This window comes from Pogoniulus pusillus, chromosome 29, assembly GCF_015220805.1.
Source record: "Pogoniulus pusillus isolate bPogPus1 chromosome 29, bPogPus1.pri, whole genome shotgun sequence".
Classification (NCBI taxonomy): Eukaryota; Metazoa; Chordata; class Aves; order Piciformes; family Lybiidae; genus Pogoniulus; species Pogoniulus pusillus.
The window spans coordinates 1,398,080-1,413,913 of NC_087292.1; the positions used below are offsets into that span (position 1 = coordinate 1,398,080).

Consider the following 15,834-nt stretch of genomic DNA (forward strand, 5'->3'; position numbering starts at 1 on the left):
CTGGGGCTAGAGGAGCTGCCTGGTGACCTGGCATCCTGCCCCCTACTAGAGGAGCTGCCTGGTGGCCTGGCACCCTACCACCTTCACCTCCGAGGAGCCCCAAGTTGCCAAATGTTCTTCTAGCAGGCATGGGGGATCAGGAGGCTGGTCAGGACACAAGCTAAGGTGGGCAGGGGAAGAGCACTGCTGGCACCACAGGATGGCTGGGTTTGGAAGGGGCTTTCAAAGGCCATCCACAGCCCACCCCCATGCCACGGGCAGGGACATCTTCAGCTCCATCAGATTGCTCAGCCTGATCCTGAACATTTCCACAGCTCTCTGGGCAGCCTGGCTCAGGACCTCACCACCCTCACTGCAGGGCATTTCCTCCTCATGCCCAGTCTGACTCTGCCCTCTTTCCCCTGAGCTCCAACAGGTCCTTGTCTGCCTGGCACTGAGAGCTGCAGAGCAGGACACAGCACTGCAGGTGAGGACCCGCAGGGGCAGAGCCAGAGGAGGAGAATCACCTCCCATGGCCTGCTGGCCACACTGCCTGTGATGCCACCCAGGATGTGGTTGGCACTGTGGGCTATAAGCTCACAGTGCTGGCTCATGCTGAGCACCCCCAGGGCATAGAATAGAATGGTTTAGGGTGGAAGAGACCCCAAAGCTCATCCAGTGCCAACCTCTGCCATAGGCAGGGACACCTCCCACTAGAACAGGTTGCTCAAGGCCTCATCCAGCCTGGTGCTGAACACCTGCAGGGAGGTTGTGGAGCACAGAAGCACCCAATGTGATCTTTGATCACATTGGGTGCTTCTGTGCTCCACAACCTCCCTGGGCAACCTGTGCCAGTGTCTCAGCACCCTCAACCTGTGCCAGTGTCTCACCACCCTCACTTCCTCCTAACATCCAGGTTCAATCTCCCTTCTGCCAGCTTGAACCCATTCCTCCTCCTCCTCCTCCACCTCTCATTCCCAGCCCTTGTCCATAGCCACTTCCCAGCCCTCCTGGAGCCCCCTTCAGCTCCTGGAAGGCCACTCCAAGGTCTCCTCCAAGCCTTCTCTTCTCCTCAGGGCTGCTCTCAGCTCCTTCCCTTTCACAGACATCTCAGGGCGCAGCTCAGGTCCCACCTCTGCCTCGCTGCTGTGCTCAGCACAGAGAGGAGATGTGGAGCCCTACCCAGACAAAGTGCTGAAAGTGGCTGCTGGGGGAGGGAGGGAGCAGACAGGAGACAACAGCAGGGACAGGCAGAGAAGACAGAGCCAGGTCAGCCTGCTTGGCAGCAGCCCTCTGCCCTGCCCAGCGGGCAGTGACGCTGCTGCTTGCCATGCTGGCTGTGCAAGTGCTGAGGTCACCACACAGGGGCTTGGATCATGCCAAGAGACAGGACTGCACTCCCCTGCCCCAGGGCCACCACTCTCCTGGGCCAGAACAGGCAGGACAAGGCAGCAGTGGCCCTGGGAAACATCAGCTCAACAGCAGCCAGCAGCACAGGGAGGGGATTCTGCCCCTCCAGTCTGCTCTGCTCAGCCCTCACCTGCACCACTGCCTCCAGCTCTGGGAACACAGCACAAGCAGGACCTGGAGCTGCTGCAGAGGCTCCAGAGGAGGCCAGCAAGAGGAGCAGAGGCTGCAGAAGCTGTGCTGTGGGGCCAGGCTGGGAGAGTTGGGGCTGTGCAGCCTGGAGGAGAGAAGGCTGCAGGGAGAGCTGAGAGCAGCCTTGCAGTGCCTGGAGGGGCTGCAGGAGAGCTGGGGAGGGACTCTGGACAAGGGCTGGCAGTGGCAGGCTGAGGGCCAATGGCTTTGAGCTGGGAGAGGGGAGAGGGAGAGTGGAGCTGGGGAAGAGATTGTTGAGAGTGAGGCTGGGGAGAGACTGGCACAGGCTGAGGGTGGTGAGACACTGGCACAGGTTGCCCAGGGAGGCTGTGGAGCACAGAAGCACCCAATGGGATCTTTGATCCCATTGGGTGCTTCTGTGCTCCACAGCCTCCCTGGAGGTGTCCAGTACCAGGCTGGATGAGTCCTTGAGCAGCCTGTGCTGGAGGGAGCTGTCCCTGCCCATGGCAGGGGGATTGGCACTGGCTGAGCTTCAGGCTCCCTTCCAACCCAGCCCATTCCAGGACTCTCCTACCAGCCCCCCGTGCAGAAGGAGATTTCAGAGGTCACCACTGGTGTCCTGTTGCCACAGAGGACTCACAGCTGCTGCTCTCCCACTGCAAATTCCATCAGCTGCCTGCTCCCAGCACCACTCCCTGCAGGGATCATTCTCAGCCACCTCTGCCTGGCTCTCCCTGGCTGATTTTTTTTTAACCGAGGTGAAATTCCTCCTTTGACCTCCACTCCTCAGGGCCCAACCCCATGCTGAGGCTTTTGCACTCAGGCTTTCTGAGTGCAATTCCCAACTGTTTCCCCCTGCACCAAGAAGCAGCAAACCCTGAGGGGGGTAGCAGGATGGGAATTCATCCCAGCTCCCCCTCAAGCCAGCTCTGATTTTCCATGGTAGCCTCCAGTGCAAACCTTCTGACAGTGGGCAAGATCAGGGCACCTGAGCTCTCAGCTGCAGCACCTGCCTCATAGAACCATAGAGCCAAGCAGGCTGGAAGAGAGCTCCAAGCTCAGCCAGCCCAACCTAGCACCCAGCCCTGCCCAGTCACCCAGAGCATGGCACTAAGTGCCCCAGCCAGGCTTGGCTTCAACACCTCCAGCCACAGCCACTCCACCACCTCCCTGGGCAGCCCATTCCAAGCTGGCAGTGCAACACAGCAGTGCCAGGCAGGTGGGGCCCAGGCAAAGGGCAAGCCCCCAGGAACCATCTCAAGAGCAGTGTGGGCAGAGGGCAAGGGAGGGCATTCTGCCCCTCTGCACCCTCTGCTGAGACCCCACCTGGAGCACTGTGCCCAGCTCTGGAGCCCCTGGGACAGGAAAGGTCTGGAGGTGCTGGAAGGTGTCCAGAGCAGGGCCAGGAGGATGAGCAGAGGGCTGGAGCTGCTCTGCTGTGGGGACAGGCTGAGGGAGTTGGGGCTGTGCAGGCTGCAGAGGAGAAGGCTCCAAGCAGACCTTACTGTGGCCTTGCAGTGTCTGAAGGGGGCTGCAGGAAAGCTGGGGAGGGGCTTCTGAGGGTGTCAGGAAGGGACAGGAGTGGGGGGAATGGATCCAAGCTAGAGGAGGGGAGATTGGGATCAGATCTTAGGAAGAAGTTGTTCAGCATGAGGGTGGTGAGAGCCTGGCACAGGTTGCCCAGGGAGGTGGTGGAAGCCTCATCCCTGGAATGTTTTAAGGCTGGATGTGGCTGTGGGCAGCCTGATCTGGTGTGAGGTGTCCCTGCCCATGGCAGGGGTTGGAGCTGGATGGTCCTTGGGGTCCTTTTGAACCCCAACAATTCTATCCCTGCTCCCATTGTGGCCTGGCTTCTGTTGCCAGCCTGCTTTGGCATCCTGGCCACTGCTCCCTTTCTCCATCTCAGCATGACCCTGGCACCACCTGTCCCATGGCTCTGTATGGGCACAGAGGAAATCTGGGCACCAGTGAGCCCTGTGCAGCAGGGCCCACTGATTCCATGCCCGGGGCTCTGCTCCTGCCCCAGCAGTTGGCACAGGGAGGGAGGAAGAATGAGGCCTCCATGCCCCCAGAGCAGGATGGGCTCAGGGTGGAGCAGGAAGCCTCTCAGCCTCTCCTTGCAGCCATGCTGGCAAGGCTCCACCCTGCACCGGGCTAAAGGGCTCTGGGAGATGCCCTGACACAGCAGCCCTGGGGACACAGCACTGCTGCAGCTGAGCCCTGCAGGTGTGCACAGACCTGGCACAGGCAGTGCAGGCAGGGGAGGGCCATGCTGGCACTGCCATGCTCCTGGGCATAGCCACAAGAGCTGCGTTCAGGAGCCAGAGGGGTGTTGGTGCCATGCCCGTGGCAGTGCTGCTGCCTGGGGTTGTGTGCCCACATTCTTTCTGACCACAGTAGAGCTGAGCAGAGGATGCCAGTATGGAGCAGTGGGGCCAGGGGGCTTGAGGCTGGCTGGGCACCAAGGGTCAGCCTCAGCCTGGCAGTGCCAAGCCCCTGGAGATGGCGGTGCCTAGGCCCCAGGGCTCAGGCCAGCAGTGGGATGCTGCCACCATGCCCAGAGCCTGGTCAGCTGCACCTGAGGCTGCTTCAGGCCCAGCCATGGCAGAAGGCCACCGAGGCCAGCATGCCCACCTGCACCTGACTGTGCCCTCTGCCAGGCTGCAGCACCTGCGAGGACTCTGCTGAGACCTGAGCAGCAGGAGCAAGCCCCAGCAAGCCCCTGAGGGCATCCCCACAGCACAGAAGGTGACTGCAGTGGGAGCATCTCTGGCTGGAACAACCCTGGTTCAAAGGGGCTGGTCCTGGGCACTGCTTTCTGGATGCCAAACTCAGCTCCTGCTGCTCCACCTCACAGGACAGGTGCCCAGTGAGGGGGGCACAGGTCGAGGAAGGGCAGGAGCCTCAGCGTGCTGCCAAGGCACAGCTTCACTGATGTCTTTGCCACCACAAAGCTTCCCAGGAGCTCTGGAGCGCAGCTGCAGCTGAGCAGAGAGCTGTGCCCATGCTGCCCAGGTCACTGCCCTGGCTTCTGAACACCACCAGGCAGGAGCAGGACCCAACCCTGCAGGCCAGGCAGCCTCTCCAGGCTGTTCCAGCCCTGCCCAGCACCTAGCCTGGCTCATGCATCTTCCTGTAGGAGCAAAGCCAGGCCCAGAGCAGCTGCCAGGCTGAGGCTGGCAGTGGCCCAGGCAGTGGCTGGCATCACCTTTAATGGTTGGACTTGGTGACTTTCACCTTCTCCAGCCTCTCATCTCCCCAGGCCCCTTCTGCAGGCTGAGGGCTGCAGGAGTCCTCCACAGCCACGCTCCCTGGTGCCATGTGCCAGGCACCACTCCCAGCAAGGGCTGGCGCCCCCCTGCTGCCCCTGGACCAGAGCAGGCCTGGGGCATCCTCTCCCCAGGGCAAACCCCAGGTGAAAAGGCTGGGGGCTGGCTGAAGCCCCAGGCCCCAGAGCCAGGCAGGTGGGCACCATGCCCGAGCCCAGCTGGACCTGCTCGGCATGCCCAGGGTCTCCTCCCACCGCCTGCCTGCTCCTCCTTCCCTGGGTGTTTTCCCCTTCCCCCCCAGCAGGAGTGTGGATTCTCGGCTTCCTCAGACACTGCCCCCGCACCTCCCCCCGCAGCCTGCCCCCAGCCCCCTCACCCTGCCTCCAGCCCCTGCTCCCTGCCCCCAGCCCCTGCTCCCTGCCTCCAGCCCCCTCACCCTGCCCCCAGCCCCTGCTCCCTGCCCCCAGCCCCCTCACCCTGCCCCCAGCCCCTGCTCCCTGCCTCCAGCCCCCTGCACCCTGCCCCCAGCCCCCTCACTCTGCCTCCAGCCCCTGCACCCTGCCTCCAGCCCCCTGCACCCTGCCCCCAGCCCCCTCACCCTGCCCCCAGCCCCTCACCCTTCCCCCAGTCCCTGCACCCTTCCCCCAGTCCCTGCACCCTGCCTCCAGCCCCCTGCACCCTGCCCCCAGCCCCCTCACCCTGCCCCCAGCCCCTCACCCTTCCCCCAGTCCCTGCACCCTGCCCCCAGCCCCCTCACCCTGCCTCCAGCCTCCTCAGCCTGCCCCCAGCCCCTGCACCCTGCCTCCAGCCCCTGCACCCTGCCCCCAGCCCCTCACCCTGCCTCCAGCCCCCTGCACCCTGCCTCCAGCCCCCTCACCCTGCCTCCAGCCTCCTCAGCCTGCCCCCAGCCCCTGCTCCCTGCTCCCAGCCCCTGCACCCTGCCCCCAGCCCCTGCACCCTGCCTCCAGCCCCTGCACCCTGCCTCCAGCCCCCTCACCCTGCCTCCAGCCTCCTCAGCCTGCCCCCAGCCCCTGCTCCCTGCCCCCAGCCCCTCACCCTGCCTCCAGCCCCTGCACCCTGCCTCCAGCCCCCTCACCCTGCCCCCAGCCCCTGCTCCCTGCCCCCAGCCCCTGCTCCCTGCCCCCAGCCCCCTGCACCCTGCCCCCAGCCTCTCACCCTGCCTCCAGCCCCCACAGCCCCCTGCCTGAGCCGCCTCTCCCCTCGCCCCTGCCCCTCCGTTGCTCTCAGCATCCCCCTGGCCTCTGCCCCCCCCAGCTCTGGCCCCGCTGAGGGCTCTGCTCGGCTCTGCTCTGCAGCTTCGCTTCTGGAGCAGCAGGGACAAAGGCAGGCAGGAGCCAGCAGAGCCCAAAGAGGGCTCCAGGGGCTCTAGCACCACCCAAGTGCCCTTCCCCCTTGGCACTGCATTCTGCAGCTGCTGAGGGTCCCTGGGGCTGATCCGGACAGCAGAGCCCAGCCCCACGCTGCGGGACAGAGCTGCTGCAGGACAGGCAGAGACTGGGAGCAAGCTGTGCCCATCCTGCAGGGGTGGCAGTGGCTGCAGGGCACTTGGCAGGGGGTCCAGGTACCTGCCAGCCTCCTAGAGCAACAGAGGAGCTGACTAGGGCTGCAGCACCCCTGCCATAGAGCAGAGGCTGGACAGGCAGGGGACAGCAGGGTGAGGGCACAGGCAGAGTGAGGGCACAGGCAGGGTGAAGGGACTGGCAGGGTGAGGGCACAGACAGAGTGAGGGCACAGGCAGGGTGAGGGGACAGGCAGGGTGAGGGGGCAGCAGGGACAGGCAGGGTGAGGGGACTGGCAGGGTGAGGGCACAGGCAGGGTGAGGGGACAGGCAGGGTGAGGGCACAGACAGAGTGAGGGCACAGGCAGGGTGAGGGGGCAGCAGGGACAGGCAGGGTGAGGGGACAGGCAGGGTGAGGGGACTGGCAGGGTGAGGGCACATGCAGGAAGCCTGAGCCCTGGGTACCCTCCAGGGAGGCAGCAAAACGGAACAAGGAAAGAGGATCCCAAAGCCTCGGCAGGACACAGCAGCTCTGAGCCCCACAGCCACCCAGCCCTCGCTGCCACCCAGCCCTTGCTGCCACCCAGCCCTCCCTGCCTGGCACCGGGGCACATGCAAATCCCCAACCCCCTCCGCAGTGCAGCAGGCAGCCTGGAGAGCTCTCCCCTGCTGCTCTGCAGCAAGGCCAAACACCAGCCCAGACCCTTGTAATGCTAAAGGAGGAGACCCCCAACACAGCCTGCCCCCAGCTCCTGCAGCCAGCCCCCAGCTCCTGCAGCCAGTCCCCAGCTCCTGCAGCCTGCCCCCAGCTCCTGCAGCCAGCCCCCAGCTCCTGCAGCCTGCCCCCAGCTCCTGCAGCCTGCCCCCAGCTCCTGCAGCCTGTCCCCAGCTCCTGCAGCCTGCCCCCAGCTCCTGCAGCCTGCCCCCAGCTCCTGCAGCCGGCCCCCAGCTCCTGCAGCCTGCCCCCAGCTCCTGCAGCCTGTCCCCAGCTCCTGCAGCCTGCCCCCAGCTCCTGCAGCCTGCCCCCAGCTCCTGCAGCCAGCCCCCAGCTCCTGCAGCCTGCACTCCTTACGCAGGTCCGGCAGGGGCAGGCTCTGCACTGCCCACAACTGTTCCCCAGCCGCAAAAGTACCCTGTGCCCCAGGACCCGGGCTGCAGGACCCTCATCCCATCCAGGCTGGTGCTCCTCACGCCGGGTGCCCACTGCCAGCTGAAGCCCAAGCTCCTGCCAGCATCCCGCCGGCAGGCAGGCAGCAGCAGCAGCGCAGAGCATCCCTTCGCCACGGCCATGCCAGCCCTACCTTGGTGCCAGCTGCCCATGCCTCCAGCACAGCTTGTGGCTGCCTGAGTGCCGCCGCGTCCGAGGCAGAGCTTTCTGCAGCGCTGCCTCTGCCTCAGCCCCGACCCCCCCCCCACGCAGTGCCTGCCGCAGCCGCAGCCAGGCTGGCAGCTGCGCTGCCTTCCCGGCCCGCTGTGGGCTGCCCCTCTCTGCCGGCTCCGTGCCTGCACCACCTCGGCGTGGCAGGAGGATGCCACGTGGGTGCCAGCCCCATCACCCCCCCTTTGCCTGCAAACAGCTGATTCACCCCGAGCCGGGCACCCGAGAGCCAGCACCGGCTGCCACCCTGCCCCGATCCTTCCCTACGCATGGCCCAGCAGGGGCAGAGCTCAGCTGCTGCCCTGGCACCTGGGCACACCTTGCAGCCTCACCCCGAGTCAAGCTGGCACTTTCCTGCATCACCTCCTCCATCTTCTACACGGCTCCTAGGGCAGCCAGCAGCTGTGCCACCTCCAAAACGTGCCCCCGTGCACCCCACTGGCACTGGGCAGCCTGGAGACAGACCAGCAGCGAGGGCTGAGCAGAAGCTCCTTCACTGCCCCTGTGCACGGTGAGGAGCAGAGCAGAGCCTGGCACCCAGCACAGCCCTGCCCCACTGTGCCCCAAGAGGGGCACCACCAGAGAGCAAACACTGAGGCCTGGTACAGCGCTGCAGGGGTGCCTTGGACCCCCCAGAGAGCCCAGAGCTGGCACTGCCACAGGTCCTGCCTTCAGGGAGCAGTGGGGAACACCCCAGAGTGCAGGCAGGGCTGGCTGGGGCTGGGCACCATCTACCAAGCACAGGCAGCCTGCTGGGAGCAGCAGTGCCCAGGTGGCACCCCCCGGGTTGGACACATGCTGATGGAAACTGCAGAGCATGCCAAGCCTTCAAGAGCCCCAGGGCAAGAAGCAGAAGCCAGGCAAAACCTTGCTGGCAGGCTCCTGGCAGGCTCTTGCTAACTGGCATGTGGGCACCTGCCCAGGTGGTCCAGGCAGGCAGAGCCTGGCCACACTGGATGCCCAGGGACAAGAGCCCACTCAGCCCCAGTGCCCCACCGGGCGCGGGTCCTGCCCTTGGGCACCGCCGAGGAGAGCCTGGCAGCCAGGAACCCCTGCAGCAGCTAAGGGTAGCAGATGCTGAGGGTGGCAGATGCTGCTGGGAGCAGGGGGGAGCTGCCCCATGGATGAGCTCCTCTACTTTTCACTCTAAGGAGAGGCAAATGAGCCCCAGGGGAGAGAGGCCAACCCAGGCAGCACTTTCCTCCCTTTAGAAGGAAGGAGATGGCAGAGTCTCAGCACAGCCCCAGCAGTGCCCAAGGTCCCCATGCCTCACGCACTGGAGGGCAGGACTCAGGCCAGCAGAAGAGTACCAGCAGTGCTGCCAACCCAGGCCAACAGGAGGGTACCAGCAGTGCTGCCAACCCAGGCCAACAGGAGGGTACCAGCAGTGCTGCCAACCCAGGCCAGCAGGAGGGTACCAGCAGTGCTGCCAACCCAGGCCAGCAGGAGGGTACCAGCAGTGCTGCTAACCCAGGCCAGCAGAAGGGTACCAGCAGTGCTGCCAACCCAGGCCAGCAGAAGGCTACCAGCAGTGCTGCTAACCCAGGCCAGCAGGAGGGTGCCAACAGTGCTGCCAACCCAGGCCAGCAGGAGGGTGCCAGCAGTGCTGCCAACCCACAGAACCAGAGAATCACTGCAGCTGGAATAGACTCAATCACCAACTCCAAACATCCTCTACCTCGTACCAAGGCTGGGGCTCAGCACCACTTCTCTGTGCCTCTGAAACTCCTCCAGGGGTGGGCACTCAACCACCTCCCTGGGCAGCCTGTGCCAGGCTTTGAGAATCCTTTCAAGTCAGTTTCTTCTTACTTCCAACCTAAACCTTTCCTGGAGCAACTCGAGGCCATTTCCCACCCTTTGTTAGGAGGGAGGGGAGGCCAACCCCCACCCTGCTCCTCCCTGCTCCATCCCTGCTCCTCCCTGCTCCATCCCTGCTCCTCCCTGCTCCATCCCTGCTTCCAAGGAGCTGTGGAGAGCAGTGAGCAGCAGCCCCAACGGCCATGGTGCCACCAGGCTCAGCAAGGCCCCAGCTAGAGCCTGAGCTGTCTCACAGAGATGTGACCCCTGGGCTGGGCCTGATCCTGCACCTCCTCATCCCCCCCAAAACCCACACCAAGATCCCTCTCCTGGGGGAGGGAGCAGCCTGGGCCCCCACTCACCTCAGAGGTGCCCCTGCAAGCAAGCACTGAGCCATGCCCCTGAGCCAGGCTCCTCCAAGGGCTGCTGGTGAGTCCCTCCTTGCTCCCTCCACCCCTGCTGACCTCAGAATGCTGCTTCCTCACATTCTTGTGAGCCCACCCAGCACAGGAGGAGCCTTCCCCACTGCCACCCAAAGCACAGGCACAGAAGCAGAGGCAGCTCCCTCTGAGCCGGGGGGCACTCAGCTCAGCTCCTGGCAGAGGTCCCTCCCAAGCCCAGCCACGCTGTGATTCCGTGAGGGCTGCACAGCCACGAAGCACATCCCCAGCAGTGAGAGAAGCCCCAGCAGGATCTGGACACAGAGAGCCCAGAGTGTGCCCAGGTGAGCTGGTGGCACAGGGCTGGCAGCTCAGCCTCCTGCCCGCCGCGGGGCTCAGTGTTCTGCTGAGGAGCTGGGTCGGAGGCTCTGAGCCCCTGCCCATGGCCAGCTGTGGGGCAGCAGCAGCCTGCCCACTGGTGAAGATGCACAGCTGCAGTGAGCAGCAGGAGGCCAGCAGGAACCCTCCTGAGTGCACAGAAAGGTCACAGAATCATAAAGTGCCAGGGCCGGGAGGGACCCCAAGGACCATCCAGCTCCAGCCCCTGCCATGGGCAGGGACACCTCACACCAGAGCAGGCTGCCCACAGCCACATCCAGCCTGGCCTTAAACACCTCCAGGGATGAGGCTTCCACCACCTCCCTGGGCAACCTGTGCCAGGCTCTCACCACCCTCCTGCTGAACAACTTCTTCCTGAGGTCTGATCTCCATCTCCTCTCCTCCAGCTCGGATCCATCCCCCCCAGTCCTCTCAGCCCCAGGAGCCCCTCCCCAGCTCTCCTGCAGCCCCTCCAGCGGCTGCAAGGCCACAGGAAGGTGTCCCTGGAGCCTTCTCCTCCGCAGCCTGCTCAGCCCCAGCGCTCTGCGCCTGTCCCCACGCAGAGCAGCTCCAGCTCTCTGCCCACCCCCACGGCCCAGAGCCCTGCGCTGCAGCCTCCCGGCGCAGCAGTGCAGCCTCTGGGACACCTCCGTGGGGCTCCAGGGCAAGGACAGCTCCGAGGCGCCGCGGCCGTGGCACAGCTGCAGCGCAGCACTGCCCAGCAGAGGCAACGCTGCGGGGCCAGCGGGGCCGGAGCGCAGCCAGGGCAGAGGCCGAAGCAGGCAGCAGGAGCCGCAGCGGCTGCGAGCGGCACAGAGGCCGCCCCTGGGCTGCCCCCGGCAGCGGGCACCGAGGGGCACCGTGCGGCGGGCAGGGCTCAGGCCGTGCGGGCAGGGCTGCGGCAGCCGCAGGCAGCGGCAGCGATGCTGCGGAGGAGGCATCTGGGTCCTGCCCCCGCTGCGGCTGCAGCCAGCCCCTTGCCAGGGCTGCCCACGCCGGGCTCCTGCGCCCCCCACCGCCGCAGCGGGCAGCAGGGCAGGGCAGGCTGTGCCCTGCCCACGGGACGGAGCTGTGGCAGCTTGCGGGGAGCCCGCGGGGACCTCCCAGCTCCGGCCAGGCTTGCCCCACCCATGCCCACACCCCCCACCCTGTCTGGGGCAGTGCCCAGGGTGCCCAAAGGCCTCTCTGGAGCACCCCCGGGCCTGACCTGCAGCCTGTGGGGAGCTGTGGGGAGCAGCCCAGCACCCCACTGCCCTGGGCCAGGGCTCAGCCGCCTAAGCCTCAAGGGCAAGGAGGAAAGGGCCCCCCAGGGGAGGGCACAGGCCCTGCCACCCACTCTGCAGGAGCAGACCCGCAGCTGCCCCACGCCCACCTTCACAGACCACACACTCCCGGGCACCACTCTCCTCTTGTGCCAGCTGCCGCCCCCAGGAGCTGGGATGCCACTCCCCAGCTCTGCTGTGGCACCATGCCAGAGGTACCCAGAGAGCAGCCAGCCAGCTCCCGGGATTGACTCCCATTCCCTCTTGCTGAGCATCCTCCCTTATCCGCCGCCTCTTTGTCTCTCGGCAGCAGCCAGCCCTGCCCAGGCTGCCTTCCCCGCCTGTTTCCTACTCGAGATGCAGAGGCAGCTCTCTGGAGTGTGCCTGTGCTGCACGCCACAGCAGCAGGCACACCGGGCACCGCCACCACCACCTCACAAGTCCGTGTCCCGGGGCCGCGGTGGCACCGGTGCCCGTCCGTGCCCGCAGTGCCCGGCTCCGCAGCGCCCGCTCCCACAGCCAGCCCACGTGCAGCAGGGCTGGATTCCAGCTGCAGCAGAGCAAACTGTACCTCGGAAATTTCCATGCCCTGAGGCATCTCACAGACAGCAGAAGGACCAGGGAGGTGTCACGGGAGACGGCACAAGGCAGGAGCTGAGCCGCGGCCAGGGACGGCAGCCAGAGCCCAGCTTGCATGTGCTGGGAAGGACCCGGGCACGGGTGGGCAGACCTGCCCACAGCAGACAACAACCTTCACAGGGCTGCCTCCCTGGTGATGGATGGCAAAAGATGTGCATGGCCTTGAACAACCTTTCCCACCCGGCTCCAGCGCTGCTTTGCCAGGAGGATCCTTCCCCAGGCTCGCTCAGTCATTCCTGTGCCCACAGACTCTGTCCTTGGGCACCTGAGTGCCTGCACACCAGAGACACCCAAAGCAGGGACAAATGGAAAGCTCCTCCACGGCTTGCAAATGCCAGCAGACAACCTGCTGACGTCAGGCCTCAGCCTATGCAGGGCACCTGGTCTGCAGAAGCCCTTCAGAGGGCACTCAGAGGCTGGCAAGCACCCACCTGGGCACGCAGGCACTGAGGACTCCACACCCCTGTGAGCTGCAGCTTCGAGGGCAGAGCCAAGCCCCCCGAGAGGCCAGCTCTGAGAATTTACACCTCAAGGTGAGGTATCTGAGCCCAGAAAGGTGGTGGAAAGATGCCTGGGTGATGGTTTTGTAGCACGACAGAGCTCGACCACTGCCCTCCAGCCAGCTCACCACAGCGCAGGGCACTTAAGGCTGTGCCAGGGGGCATCTGCCTGCCACCGGGACAAGGCAGCAGGTGACCCCCCCACTCTTCATGCAAATCACAGCCACACCTGCTCAGCACAGCCTGCAGGGCACAGGAGGGAGCGGGGAGCTCGTTCCTGCTCTGGCAGCAGGACGGCACTCAGAGATCCGTGGAGGTCCCTTCTGACCCCTGGCACCTTCTGATCCTGTGCTCCATGCTCCCTGCCTGGCCGCGGGAGGGACTGATGAGCTCCAGGGGACTGTACCCCCGGGTTAGGACAAGGCTGGCTGGCTGCAGCCACCAGCTCACTAAGGTGCCAGGGCAGCAAAACCCTCTGCCCCAGTACTGCCAGGCAGGGGACAGGCAGACCACGGCTCGGTGCTGGCCGAGCCCAGGCTTGGGCAAAGCTGAGAAGATGAGGGAAAACATCTTCAGCCCCTCCTCTGGCACTGCCCTCCCTGCAGAGGATGAATGGCAGCCTGGCAGCGCCGCTCTGAGTCACCGGCAGCCAAACGCTGACTCACGGAGCTGCGCCTGACGCCGCAGCCCAGGGCCACGCAGCCTCCTCCTGCCGGTGCCCACTCTGCCCCTGCCAGCCCCTGCGGAGCGGGGAGGATGCTGCAAGAGATCAGCTGATGCCACCTGGCTCAACAGACAGAGCAGCTCCATCCAGGGCAGCCTGACAGCCCTGGCATCCTACCGCCCTGGAACGGGTCGGGTGGGAAGGGATCCCAAAGCGCATCCAGCTCCAACCCCCTGCCATGGGCAGGGACAGCTCCCACCAGCACCAGCCTGATGCTGAACACCTCCAGGGAGGCTGTGGAGCACAGAAGCACCCAATGTGATCGAAGATCACATTGGGTGCTTCTGTGCTCCACAACCTCCCTGGGCAACCTGTGCCAGTGTCTCAGCACCCTCAACCTGTGCCAGTGTCTCAGCACCCTCAGCCTGTGCCAGTCTCTCCCCACCCTCACTCTCAACAATCTCTTCCCCAGCTCCACTCTCCCTCTCCCCTCTCCCAGCTCAAAGCCATTGGCCCTCAGCCTGCCACTGCCAGCCCTTGTCCAGAGTCCCTCCCCAGCTCTCCTGCAGCCCCTCCAGGCACTGCAAGGCTGCTCTCAGCTCTCCCTGCAGCTTTCTCTCCTCCAGGCTGCACAGCCCCAACTCTCCCAGCCTGGCCCCACAGCACAGCTTCTGCAGCCTCTGCTCCTCTTGCTGGCCTCCTCTGGAGCCTCTGCAGCAGCTCCAGGTCCTGCTTGTGCTGTGTTCCCAGAGCTGGAGGCAGTGGTGCAGGTGAGGGCTGAGCAGAGCAGACTGGAGGGGCAGAATCCCCTCCCTGTGCTGCTGCTCTCCCTGCTCTGGCTGCAGCCAGCACACAGCTGGCTCTGGGCTGCAGCCACCAGTGCTGGCTGCTGGGCACTCTGGCACCACCTGAGCCCCCCAAGGCCTTCTCCTCAGCACTGCCCTCAGCCACTGCTCACCCAGCCTGGAGCTGTGCTTGGCACTGCCCTGCCCCAGGTTCAGGACCTTGCCTTGGCCTTGCTGACCTGCAGGAGCTTGGCTTGGGCACAGCTCTGCAGCCTGCCCAGGTCCCTGTGCATGGAGCCCTTCCCTCCTGCGGTGCCAGCTTGGTGCCATGCACAGACCTGCTGAGGGTGCCTCAGTGCCACTGCCCATGCCACTGCCAGAGATGTCAAACAGCAGTCTCCTGTGGTGGAAACTCCTCTCCCTGCAGCTCCACCTGCCCCACAGCTTTACCTGAGCACATCCCTGGCATCCCACCAAAGTGCCTTCAGTGTAGTTTTGGGCTGTCCCTGACCTGAGCAGTCAGAGCAGAGCTCCTTCTCCTTTCCACTACTTCAAGCTCAGCAGCTCCCTGCCACCCCCAGGCCCCAGGAGCAGCCTCACAGCCAGCCCAGCCCTGCAGGGGAGGCAAAACCCATGGCAGCTCCTTCAGCCCTAGGACAGCTACCCTTTGTGACCACCACTCACCAGCAGGACCTGCACCCGTCCTGACAGGAAAATCACAGCAGCATGCAGGTGGGCAGAGCCCCTCAGCATCCCAGGTCCAACCTAGAACCTGCTCCACAGGAGTCACCTTAAGCCATAGCCCCAAGCACCACATCCAAACCAGCCTCACACACCCCCAGGCTGGGTGACTCCAGCCCCTCCCTGGGCAGCTCATTCCAGTCCCTGACCACTCTCCCTGTGAGAAGCTTTCTCCTGATGTCCAATCCAGACCTCCCCAGCCTCAGCTTGAGGCCATTCCCCCTTGTTCTGCCTCCAGCTACCTGTGAGCAGAGCCCAGCAGCAGCCTCTTGCACAATGTCCCTTCAGGCAGCTGCAGACAGCAGAGGTCTGCCCTCAGCCTCCTCTTCCTCAAACTAAACAGCTCCCTAAAAAATGCTCTCTCAGTTCCATCAGGGTCCAGCCCTGGTCCTGCCCTGGTCCTTCCCAGAGGTGGTCTGGAGGCCCTCAGAGAGCAGCAGCTCTGCAGCAAGGTGAAGAAGCTGCCCAGGGAGCCTCCTGTGGGAGCAGCCCCAGGAGCTCCTCTCTGCCCTAAGGGAGCAGACTGCAGCTGACAGAGTGCTGCTGGCTCCAAAGCAGAGCCTTCAGCTTCTCCTGCTGCCACCAGCGCCCTGGCAGTGCCATGGGGCTCCAGCCCCGTGCCCTTGATGCCTATAGCTGGCAGGGTGTTGGGGTTCAGCTCTGGCCTCTGCCTGGCTCATGCAGGTGCCTGTCAGGGAGGCTCTGCCAGCTGCTGCCTGCTGCACACCACAGCTCTCTCAGACCCCTCCTGCCCACAGGCTGGGCTCAAGCCCCCCCCCCCCCCCGCATGGCCTGCTCACATCCCACTGCTCCCTGGGGGCAGTCTCACAGGTGGATGTTTGAGCATCTGAGGCCTTTTCCAGACACCCACAACCTCTTCTTATGTGCTCCCCTTGCAGCAGAGCAGTTCTCCCTCCAGCTCACACCACAGGCAGGGCCAGGGGAGGGCAACCAAGCTGGGGAAGGGTCTGGAGAAGAGGGCT

General features: G+C 64.9%; 1 protein-coding gene across 10 annotated transcripts in view; it reads right to left on the reverse strand.

Annotated features, from left to right (window-relative positions):
* EPB41L1 (erythrocyte membrane protein band 4.1 like 1) overlaps positions 1-15,834 on the reverse strand; it is a 96,126-nt gene that overhangs the window by 44,960 nt on the left and 35,332 nt on the right. The window contains exon 1 of one of the 10 annotated variants that reach the window (XM_064167758.1): positions 7,629-7,706. The exons of the other annotated variants lie outside the window; for them this stretch is intronic. The gene's annotated coding sequence lies outside the window, so the exon portion shown is untranslated. Of the gene's footprint in view, positions 1-7,628; positions 7,707-15,834 lie in introns of those variants that run through there. 10 annotated transcript variants of the gene reach the window in all.